The sequence below is a fragment of the Phyllostomus hastatus genome, unplaced genomic scaffold (genome assembly GCF_019186645.2).
Source record: "Phyllostomus hastatus isolate PE091 unplaced genomic scaffold, TTU_PhHast_1.1 phas_contig_1, whole genome shotgun sequence".
In the NCBI taxonomy this organism is placed as follows: Eukaryota; Metazoa; Chordata; class Mammalia; order Chiroptera; family Phyllostomidae; genus Phyllostomus; species Phyllostomus hastatus.
This window is the reverse complement of record NW_025333498.1, coordinates 37,812,939-37,823,968: the sequence shown is the minus strand read 5'-3', so window position 1 is coordinate 37,823,968 and position 11,030 is coordinate 37,812,939. Positions and strand designations below refer to the sequence as shown.

Sequence of the window (11,030 nt, the reverse complement as noted above, 5' to 3'; positions counted from 1 at the left end):
TTGCTTTTGTTATGCCTAATAGCTTTGTCCTTAGAACTCCTTCTCCATATTCTTCCACAGGAACTGTCCCACACTGATGCATGTATACAGCTCTGGAATTCTCCATATGGAACATTTAAGAATGAGCTCACTTGAGGAAGAGTGAAGAAGAGTCATTTAAAAGCAGTCAGAAACAATAGAGGCCACATGCACATACCAAGCATCCCTAGACTCCCCACCCCTCCTGCAAGGGGACCTGAGAATCCCTGTGGCTTGCCTGCCCACCACAGCTGACAAGGAAGCAGCCTTTGATGATGCTGTAGAAGAATGTGTGATCAACAAAAAATACAAAATATGGAAAAATAACATCTCTTTTCTTTATGATTTTGTGATGACCCATGCTTTGGGGTGGCCCAGCTTAGCTGCACAGTGACTTCCACATGTAAACAGATGGGAAGGGAAAGATTTCAGCATTCATCGACTTGTGCTGGGGACACACAAGTCAGATGAACAAAACCACCTTGTGATAGCTGGTATGCAGCTCCTGAACAATGATGCTCAGCTAGATGCTTCATACCACCATAGTGAGAAAGAAAAATTTGGAGGTTTGAGCTCTATTGGTGGAAAAATTGAAATAGAAATCAAGATCAACCATGAAGGAGAAGTAAACAGGGCACACTATATGGTGCAGAGCCCTTGCATCATTGCAACAAAGACTCCATTCACTGACGTTCTTGTTTTTGACTCTATAAAACATCTTCCTAAACCAGACACTTCTGGAGAGTGCAACCCAGGCTTGCATCTCCCTAGAACCCAGAAGGAGGGCTATGGACTTTCTTGGAACCCAAGTCTCAGTGGGCACTTACTTAGTGCTTCAGATGACCATACCATCTGCCTATGGGACATCATTGCTGTTCCAAAGGAGGGACAAGTTGTGGATGCAAACACCATCTTTACAGGGCATACAGCAGTAATGGAAGACGTTTCCTGGCATCTGCTTCATGATTCTCTGTTTGGGTCAGTTGCTGATAATCAGAAACTTATGATCTGGGATACTTGTTCAACAATACTTCCAACCAAGCCACTCAGCTGATGTTCACATTGCTGTGAACTGCCTTTCTTTCCTTTCTTATAGTGAGTTCATGATGGCCAAGGATCAGCTGATAAGATCCCACTGTTGTCTTGTGGGATCTGAGAAGTCTGAAACTTAAGTTGCATTCCTTTGAATTACATAAAGGTGAAACATTCCAGGTTCAATAGTCACCTCACAGTGAGACTATTTTGGCTTCCGGTGGTACTGACTAAAGACTGAATGTCTGGGATTTAAGTAAAATTGGAGAGGAACAATCCCTGGAAGATGCAGAAGAGGAGCCACCAGAGTTGTTATTTATTCATGGTTGTCACACTGCCGAGATATCTGATTTCTCCTGGAATCCCAATGAACCTGGGGTGATCTGTTCTGTGTCAGAAGAAAATACTGTGCAAGTGTGACAAATAGTAGAGAACATTTATAATGAGGGAGACCTTGAAGGAAGCATGGATACAGAAGCACAGGGATCTTAAATACATCTGCACTTATTGTGATTTTAGATTCCTCTTTTTCTCTCTCAACCCTGATGAGACACTGGTTTTGAGACACAGACTTTGTTCAGCTCTCCCTCTGTAATAGGTACCATCAACATTGCTATTAGCCCAACTGAGGGTGTTTTCTAAATATCAACCAGGGAACTTGATTCAGCAAAGCCACAGGTTTGTATTTAAATCTGCTTCAGGAATTTTCTAGTAACAAAGATCTGAAGTAGCCACTGAAAGGGGACTATTGTGTGTGGTTATTTTATTTTTCTTCTAATGCTATATCCCCAAGTTTTTCATACTCCTTTAAATAAAGGCTAGAAGTAAGTAAGTAAGTCAGCCAAGTGAGACAGGTGTCTGAGCCATGAAGTATAAGTACTGCAAGATGTCCATTTATTCAGGAATTAGGGGAGATTCAAGCCATACAAACTACTACTCTAAAAGTCTTCAAATCACCCCTGACTTTCACGGATGAGCATTTTCCTCTGTAGGCCAGTCTCCTCTCAGTTTCTTGAGTTATGTCAAAACAACATATTCTTCATTCTCTATATATTTTTGCTTATTAATGTATTTCTTGAGCTGTTTTCACATTATCTCTTTCCTTTCTGTGAAATAGTTAAAAAAAACAAACCTTGAGACCACCAAGTTGTAAAGATGTATGGTTTTACCTGACAGGTATACCACAGACAGACTATCAAGCTGTGAAAAGTGAATCAATAGCTTGAATTTATTTTTAAAATTAAATTAATCCTGGATAAGAGTTGCCTTACTTTTTAGGAGTTAGTCCTTGACCACTAGTTTGAGACCATCTGTTTTAGGTGACCTGTTTCACCAGCAGGCCTGTTATTCTCCATGACTAACTGTGAAAGAGCTTATAATGGAATAAATTGCTTTTCTACATTAAAAAGAAAAAGCAGTCAGATGGTAACTCTGATTTGGCCCTCTTTCAAGATGGTCATCAAATTAAAAAAAATTTTATGATGACTTCTTGGTTTGTTTCAATGCTGCTCTATTTTGTGACTCATTGATAAAGACGGTCCTCTTACTGTGACTAGGCTCTGCCAGATGGCACTATGGTCTACTGTCAAGGACCAAAGTAAAAAAAATAAATAACTTTTTTATGTTCCAAAATGTGTATGGCTGATTTTTTTTCACGGATATGGAGTTGAGGTTGGAAATTTTTTTTGTAAAGGACAAGCATTTACAGGACATATGGTCTCTGTCACAAATACTACACTCTGCTGTTGTAGAATGCAAAGATAGCCATAGAGAATGTTAGTGGATAAGCATATTCCACCAAAAATTTTTATGGTCACTGAAATGTGAATTTTATGTAATTTCCTGATATCATGAAATATTATTTTTCTTTTGATTTTTTCAGCCACTTAGAAATAGAAAAACCATTGTTAGCTCATGGGTCATACAAAAACAGGTGATGGGCTGGATTTGGTCAATGGGACACACCGAGCAGTGATGTAGAGCTCAGGAGAAACATTCATTGCTCCTGTACACACTACTTTACTCAAATGATTCTTTGAATTGGAAAAATATTTCTAGGGAGTCTATTCTCACAACACAAACTTTCAGCACCATCAGCAAAGGCAATATTTAAAAGCAGGTGTATAGAAGTTAGGTGATCATCCTTATATAGTGAAAGTACTTCCTCATCAGGAAGTTAGAAACTTCTGTTTCACTTTTTGCTTTTTTAAGGTTAAAATTTTTAATTTATTATTATTATTTTTTAAAGATTCATAGAGAAAGTACACAATTTATAAATCATAAATGTACAGCTGGTGAAATTTCATGATGAGCCCAGAGTTTTGTAACCATCATTTGGACCAAGAACAGAACAGTATTACCACCTGAAAGCCTTCCACTGCCCCATCCCTGTCACTGACACTGTCCTATTTACAACAGCCCAGACCAGCAATTTTCAACCCATGTGTCTACAGCAATTTTTTTCAAGTACAGTTGTCTCCATTTTACCCCCCAAATTACCCCCACCCCAGCCATCCCCACTTCTCACCCTTCATCCTACCCTCTTTGGTTTTTCAAAGAAGGGAAATTAATTAGCACAAACTGGCAGAGAGTTTGCAGAATTTGGGGGCCAAGACATTCTCACAGGGCTAAGTACATTATCACTCTCAATTTTGGTTCTTAATAAGTATCTATTTAGTTCATTGAGATTCCCACAACTCCCTAAGTTCTTGCTTTATCATGTAGAATGAATGAACATGGACTATAACTGTCTACTTAGAAAACAAGGAGTTAATGAAGTGAACCTTTTTTGAGTAGCAGTCTTTACTGCTATATGGTGAAGGATAATTATGAAAGACTTAAAAGACAATGAGATTTACAAAAGACCTGTGAGGTAGGGCGAGGTTTGTACAATATCTAAATGATTAGCCATTATGAGCTAATACCCATGACTAAGCTAATCTATGGCTATCTACTGTATATCTATGGAACCTGCTAAATTCTTTTAGATCTCCAGTATGTAATGTAATCATAATGAAGCACCTAATTACTTCTGTGTCCTATTTTCTTAGAAGTTCACACATATTTTAAACTACTTTGCCTTATAATGAATGCCAAGATGTTAGTCCCTAACTAACCTTTAGTTTTTCATGTGTGTTACCTTTATTTGTTCAACGACATCATAAGTTTTTAGGGGACAGAATCATACCACATAAATAAGAACATCATAAAGGTTTAGAAAAAGACTATGGATTCAGGCTGCTGGGGTTCAAATCCTGCTTGGACATTCACTAGCAATGAAATGTAGGATACATCAGACAGTCTCTGCTTTTAGTTTATTCATTTGCAAGTTATAATAATTAAAGCGCTTTCTTGATCAGATTAGATTGCTATGAGAACTAAGTAAATCAAAACATCTAAAGCACTGAGAATATTTGCTGGCACACAGTAAGGCTTCAATAAATGTGGACTAAAAATATACCTCAGGGTACTAGTCTGCCACTATACAGTCCTGTTTATAAGCTAATGACTTCTCCAGTGTTGATCTCTCCATTGAACCCTACATAACTTGTCCACTGGGAATTATTACACATCTCTGCTTTGAAAAAGAATACTTATCTCAAAATGATCATGTTCTCCTTTAATTTTTCCCATCCAATATGAAAGGCAATTTTATCCTTTCACTTGTTCAGGCTAAAAAGCAAATATAATTCTGAAGGCATCTTTGATTTCTTTCTTTTTCTCACATTTCATATTCTATCCATTAGCATATTCCGCGGTTTCTAACAAAACATATCTAAATCAACTAACCTACCACCTTACTTATTGTCCCAGCACATGGCACACCTATGTTTTGCTTAGGCTATTACTGAAATAGCCTCCTGCCTGGTCTTCTTGCTTCTGTACATGATCCCCTACCATGACCAGCCAGGTTGTTATGTTTATAGCATCTACACAGTTTCTGGTGCATAGTCAGCACTCAATAAATAAACTGAATGAATATATGATTGAAATACTCATTTAAAGCTAATTAACTTACAACCTTATGATAGACACTGAAATAATTTTATTCAAGTAATGCAAAATTCGAAACAGTCTCTGCCTTTTAAAATTGTCATAATAAATAATTCCTTTAGAAGTGAGTATAGAATGTGAAAGTAGGACTGCATAATTTGAAGTGTCTATCAGACTAAAATTCTATGAATTTGTGATTTGGCAAAAGTCACAAGGCCAGGAATAAGGCAGCCAAAATAATTCTAAAGATGAACCTTTAGATTATTCTTGAGAAGTGTACCAGATTTGGAAGGTTTAGTTTTGTGAGCCCTGAATTATACCACGAAGGTTGATTTGTGAGTTCTACATTTGTACCAGATATGGGTACTTTATACTCACACAAAATTAGGACCTAATATTACATGAAAGTAAACAATGAAAAAGAAAATAAATTACCACCTTAATTAGATCTTTAGGAAGATAAAGTAGAAAAAATATTTTGTGTCAAATTATGAATCTCTAACTATTTTGCTTGTTTGGAAGTACTGTTCTAATCTACAAATATTTTATTTATGGATTTTAAAGTAATCTCTGTTGTAATTTCTTCAAACTGTAAAGTTGTTGTTTCCTAAGGTCATATTTAATAACTGTTGGGAGACTTAGGCCCAGGATGCTTTTAACATTAAGCCCTGGTTCCTCCCACTTCTCTGTAGCGATTATGTCCAGATCTAGAGATGACGCAAAGGGCAATTGCTGGGAATAATCCCTCCTTGTTTCTGTAGAGGAGAAGGGGTGTGGTAGGCCACAGCCTGCTGTTGAAGGCTGATAGGTCTGTAATTCTTTCTGGACATCTTCAGTCGACAGCACCTCTCCTATCTATTCTCATTTTTTCTTGAATAAATGAGAGATGATTTTTGTGTCTGGAAAATTCAAAGAATTTTTTCTCTTCACTCTCAGAAGGAAACTATGAATAAACATGAAAAAAAGAAAGAAAGAGAATGACAGCCAGAAGAGAAAATGAAAAAAGGATAGGAGAATACTAAGGAAATGAAGAAAGAGAATTGCTTAACTCTCAATTTTTGAATGATGTAGAAGAAACTAAGTGTGTATGTCTGTATGCATGCACACCTCTGCTGAGAGTCCTGGAGCCACACTGCACCAATGTAAGGAGCGCAGCTAGTGTTCAGATGATCTTAATATCTAATCACCATTCTCCTCGAAAGGAACCAGGATTAGGACTTCTTGGAAAAATGGGTGAGTCTAGAACTGAAACATGAAAGAACAAGGTGAACCTGAAACATCTTCTGGTGACAGAAAGTAAGAAAGTGCCAAAGCATGACAGACGCATGTTAAAATGACATAGGAGCCTGGTTGAGTGGGCTTTTGCTGGGCAGATTTGGGGATGATTTAAGCATCAAAGCATAATAACAACAATAGTCATAATTACAATCCATTATATAAAATAAGACTTTATGAGTTCATTTTTATAAAATTAAAAAAGAAACAAATAAAGAGAAGGGGAATTTTCTCTTCCTCACAATAAATGGCAACCAATAAATGTTGAAAGAATGATGGAGTTAGAAGATCACCAATGGATGCTACAATTGATGGGTAGAACTTTAATTAACCAGGATATTAACATAGGCTTCAAGTATCTCTAAACACCTTATTTATTAATTATAGAGAGATAAACAACTTTTCAGTGGAGAATCCTAGCAGATGCCAAAGCAATCATCAACACTGGGACCATCAGCATTAAATACTTCCACATATGATGCAGAGAAAAACAAACCATCGTTTACATGGTAGTCCTGCTGCAGCAAATAATCTAGACTAATCATGAGGAAATGAATAATCTGAATATAACAGTGAGGAATAAATTAGACAAACTCAAATCAAAGGGCATTCTATGAAGTAATTGACCTGTATTCTTCGAAAATGTCAAGGTCATGAAGGATAAAGAAAGTTAGAGGAAATGTTTCAGCTTAAAAAAGAGTAAAGAAATATGACAACTACATATAATGCATCCTCTTAGGTTAGATCCTGAAGTAAGGAAAGCAGCTGTAAAAGACATCATTAGAACAACTGAGAAGTTCTGAATACAGACTGTGGATTAACGTCTTAGTCTGAGTTGGCTGCCATTATAAAATGCCATAGACTGCTTAAACAATGGGAATTCCTTTCTCACCATTCTGGAGGCTGGAAGTCCAAGGTCAGAGTGCCAGCATGGTCGGTTTCTGGTGAGAACCCTATTCCTTTGGGTTGCAGATAGCAGAGGGAGAGAGAGAGATAGAAGCACTTCTGGTGTCTCCTCTTGTTTTTTCAGTTACAGGTGACATGCAATATTATATTAGTTTCAGGTGTACAATATAGTAATTAGACATGTCTATAACTTAGAAGATGATCATCCTGATATCTGGTGTCTCTTCTTAAGTGCAGTTGTCTCACAAGACCAGCTCCCTTATATACATGATCTCATCCGACCCTAATGATCTCTGTAAGGCCCCAACCCCAAACATCACTAAAAAGAGCCTTGCTTTAACAAATGCACCCATGAAAACCAGAGGTGATAAGCAAGAGAAATATAAACCAAAATATAATTGACAATTAAAAATATAATTTTAGCTTTTCTCTTAAGGATGTCAGTACATACAAGTTTTCTGTATGGTAATGAGTGCTTACCCTACATTTTATAGATTATTCACTAATCTATTTTTCAATGAAAACATAACCCTTAATAAAGCATTTTCCCAAGACATCATACACAATTTTCTCGTTCTGCAAAAGCAATAACTTATAAAAACAGAAACCTACATTCATCTTTTATCAAAATCATAGCTTCTTCTTTATCAATTAGAGTTTATTTTCTGTGACTTTTCAAAATAGATGGACTTGATTTCCATTCTCATTTTTCATTTAAGAGAAATGTGTTGTGTCTTAAAAAGTTGAAATATATATTAAGCAAAAAATATTTAAATGAGTCAGAGGTATCGCTTTTATGTCCACATATGGTGGACTACTTGAAAAGTTGTGTTGTTTCCTAGGAGGAGAAAGGATCTATGGTTCTAACTTTTGGATTAAGTCAACAATTTCCAAGTGGAGTTGGCCTTCATGGCCTGGAATGCTATGTGTGCCACACCAAATTAGCTATTTGCTCTGGTGTGGTAAATAGTGAGCTACTTTGTAAACTGAGTGGTAAAAATGATCACAGCTACTCCAAATATGGGCCTGTGGTTGTCCTACTTTTCCTATCATCTTGCAAAGTAGAGACTTGTACTGTATTCCATGGGGTTGAGAACTTCGAGAGTTAAATGTGGTCGGGGAAGCAGAAAGGAAGCTATCCAGGAATGGCCCCATGGGGATGATCTGACAATGGTGTGAAGTGTGTGGACAACAAGGGGGCAATAGGTATCTTGATCTGTTTATGCTAGTAAGAGGGATCCTCCCAGAGCAGGGAGAGTGCCAGATGTACAATTTGTGCCGGGCATGCCCTAGCGAAAGGTTTAGAGAAAAGCCTCATACCTAGCTCCCTTTATGCATTAAGAAATCAGATGCTACCACTGATGATGTATTGGCACCTCATCATTGTAAATTTACTGTCTATCTTGCCTGATTCTTCACTAAAATACCATGTGCGTCACAAAAGTAAAGTTTTATGTTTCAAATGCCTGTCATAGCAACTTTGCTTCTCTCCAAAAGCTTCCTCTCACTTTATAAACTGTTATGTTTCAATTTTTGCAGAGCCCTCTCCCCTGGACCTGTGCCAAGGCTCTGTGTGAATTGAACTTCACATCATCTCCCTGCCACCATGCACAGTTCATCCTTGGCACAGGGAACCCACAGAACCGCTCGGCTCTCCTTTCTGAGCACCTAGGGTAGACTGAAATCATCAGCATGATGGCTTCTTTTCAAGTCTGCTGCCTACATTCTCTCCGGAACACACGTGAATTTTTCCTTAGACAGCCAAGTAGGGGCATAAGCATTTCCTTCTTGAAAATCTGCCAGAAATTTCAAAAACAATCCAAAAGTGTTAACGGCTTTATGTAGAAGGCATGTAGATCTAGACTCTTCCCTTTGAAAAACCTTATACCTCAGTTCACCAATAAACACTGAAAAAATTGTTTTTAGTTACAGTTGATATTCAACATTATTTTATATTAGTTTCAGGTGTGTAGCACAGTGGTTAGGCAATCATATAGTTTACAAAATGGTCCCCCCAAATAACTCAAGTACGCACCTGGCACTATATGTAGTTATTACAGTATCATTTTCTATATTCCCTATGCTGTGCTTCACATGACTATTTTGTAACTACTAATTTGTACTTCTTAATCCCTTCACCTTTCTCACCCAGTGCCCAATGTCTGTCCCATCTGGTAACCATCAGTTTGTTCTCTGTTTCTGTGAGTCTCTGTTTTGTTTGTTTATTTATTTTGTTCTTTAGATTCCACATTTAAGTGAAATCATATGGTATTTTTTTTCTGTCTGACTTATTTTAGTATAATATCTTCTGGGTCCATCCATGTTGTCACAAATGGTAAGAGTTCATTCATTTTTATGGCCAAGTAATATTCTATTGTATATATGTACACATCTTCTTTATCTACTCTTCTACTGATGGGCACTTAGGTTGTTTCCACATGTTTGCTATTGTAAACAATGGTGAAATAAACATAGGGATGCATATATCTTTTCAATTAGTATTTTTGGCTTCTTCAGTTATATACACAGAAGTGAATTGCTGGGTCATAATGTAATTCTATTTTTTAATTTTTTGAGGGACCTTTATAGTGACTGTATCAATTTGCATTCCCAGCAACAGTGTAGGAGGGCTCTCTTTTCACTGCACCCTTGCCAACACTTGTTGTTTGCTGATTTATTGATGATGGCCATTCTGACCAGTGTGAGGTGAAATAAATTAAGGCTTTGCCTTGCTAGTGGTTCCCTTTGCCCATATCCCCATGCTCACACTGTTGAACATGATTATGTCTGCACTTCTTCCTAATGGCTGACCTAAGTCCTCCCTGCATTTTCAGAGTAGTGGGCAGAAAGCTTTTCTCAGGAGCACTGTATACAAGCTGGCAAGGGACAGTCATGTAGGAAGGGTGGCATTCTATTATATTTAGATTTCCATGATCACAGGGAGTCAATGCCAGATAGAAATGTAAAGAAAGAAGTTCATGTCAACACAGCTGTGTACTAGGGTATGCCCTAAAGCCTTGAGGTGGTTCAGGAAAAGGTTTGGGATGTTTCCTTTTCTTCTTCCATTGACAATAACGTCTACTATTCCATCTTGAGATTTTTGAGAAAGAGATGGCAGGTGAGGAGGTTGGGGCATTAATATGTGAATACTATATCTATTAACCCCAAAGCACACTTGATTAACAACTATTGGTTTAAAAATAAAATAGGAATGATCCAAATGTAACTGAATACAGGCTATAGTCTAATTTTCCTTTGATTAAAGTCTTTGGCTCTGAGTGATCCTTTTCCCTTTCCCTTAGGGAATAGGAAAGACAGAGAGCGACAAGAATCTGTATAACATTTAAACACAGTGCTATCATGCCTGTGATAGACATCTCCATGTGATATCCTAAGTAGCTAGTGTTGCCTTGGCAACACTACAATGGTAAACAAAGATGTTTTCTGGGTGGCTAGAGGAAATGTGGCTTTTATACTATCTCACACCCTCCTATCCCCTGCCCCCTACCATGAATCGAAAAGATTTTCTTTCCTTTTGCTATGAATTTTCCCTCTCGAGATAAAATAAGTGAGGTGAGCTACTATTTTTCTCTCCTGTTTATTTTTATGTTCTACATTATGCATTGCTGGGAATTTCTGTTGAAACAACCACTCAATTTAGAGAATATGATATTGCATATTGAATTCTGTAATCTCCTGTTGTGTGGCACTGCTGAGAATACACAAGGGGGAATTCCCTGATGTGAAATATCAGGCTATGACAAGTTTGACAAGATGAGTTTGAATGACCTTACCTCATGTGGTCA

General features: G+C 37.4%; 1 pseudogene; it reads left to right on the top strand.

The window, feature by feature from the left end:
* Window positions 1-274: 274 nt before the first annotated feature.
* Window positions 275-1,542, top strand: LOC123813303 (annotated as a pseudogene).
* Window positions 1,543-11,030: the final 9,488 nt, after the last annotated feature.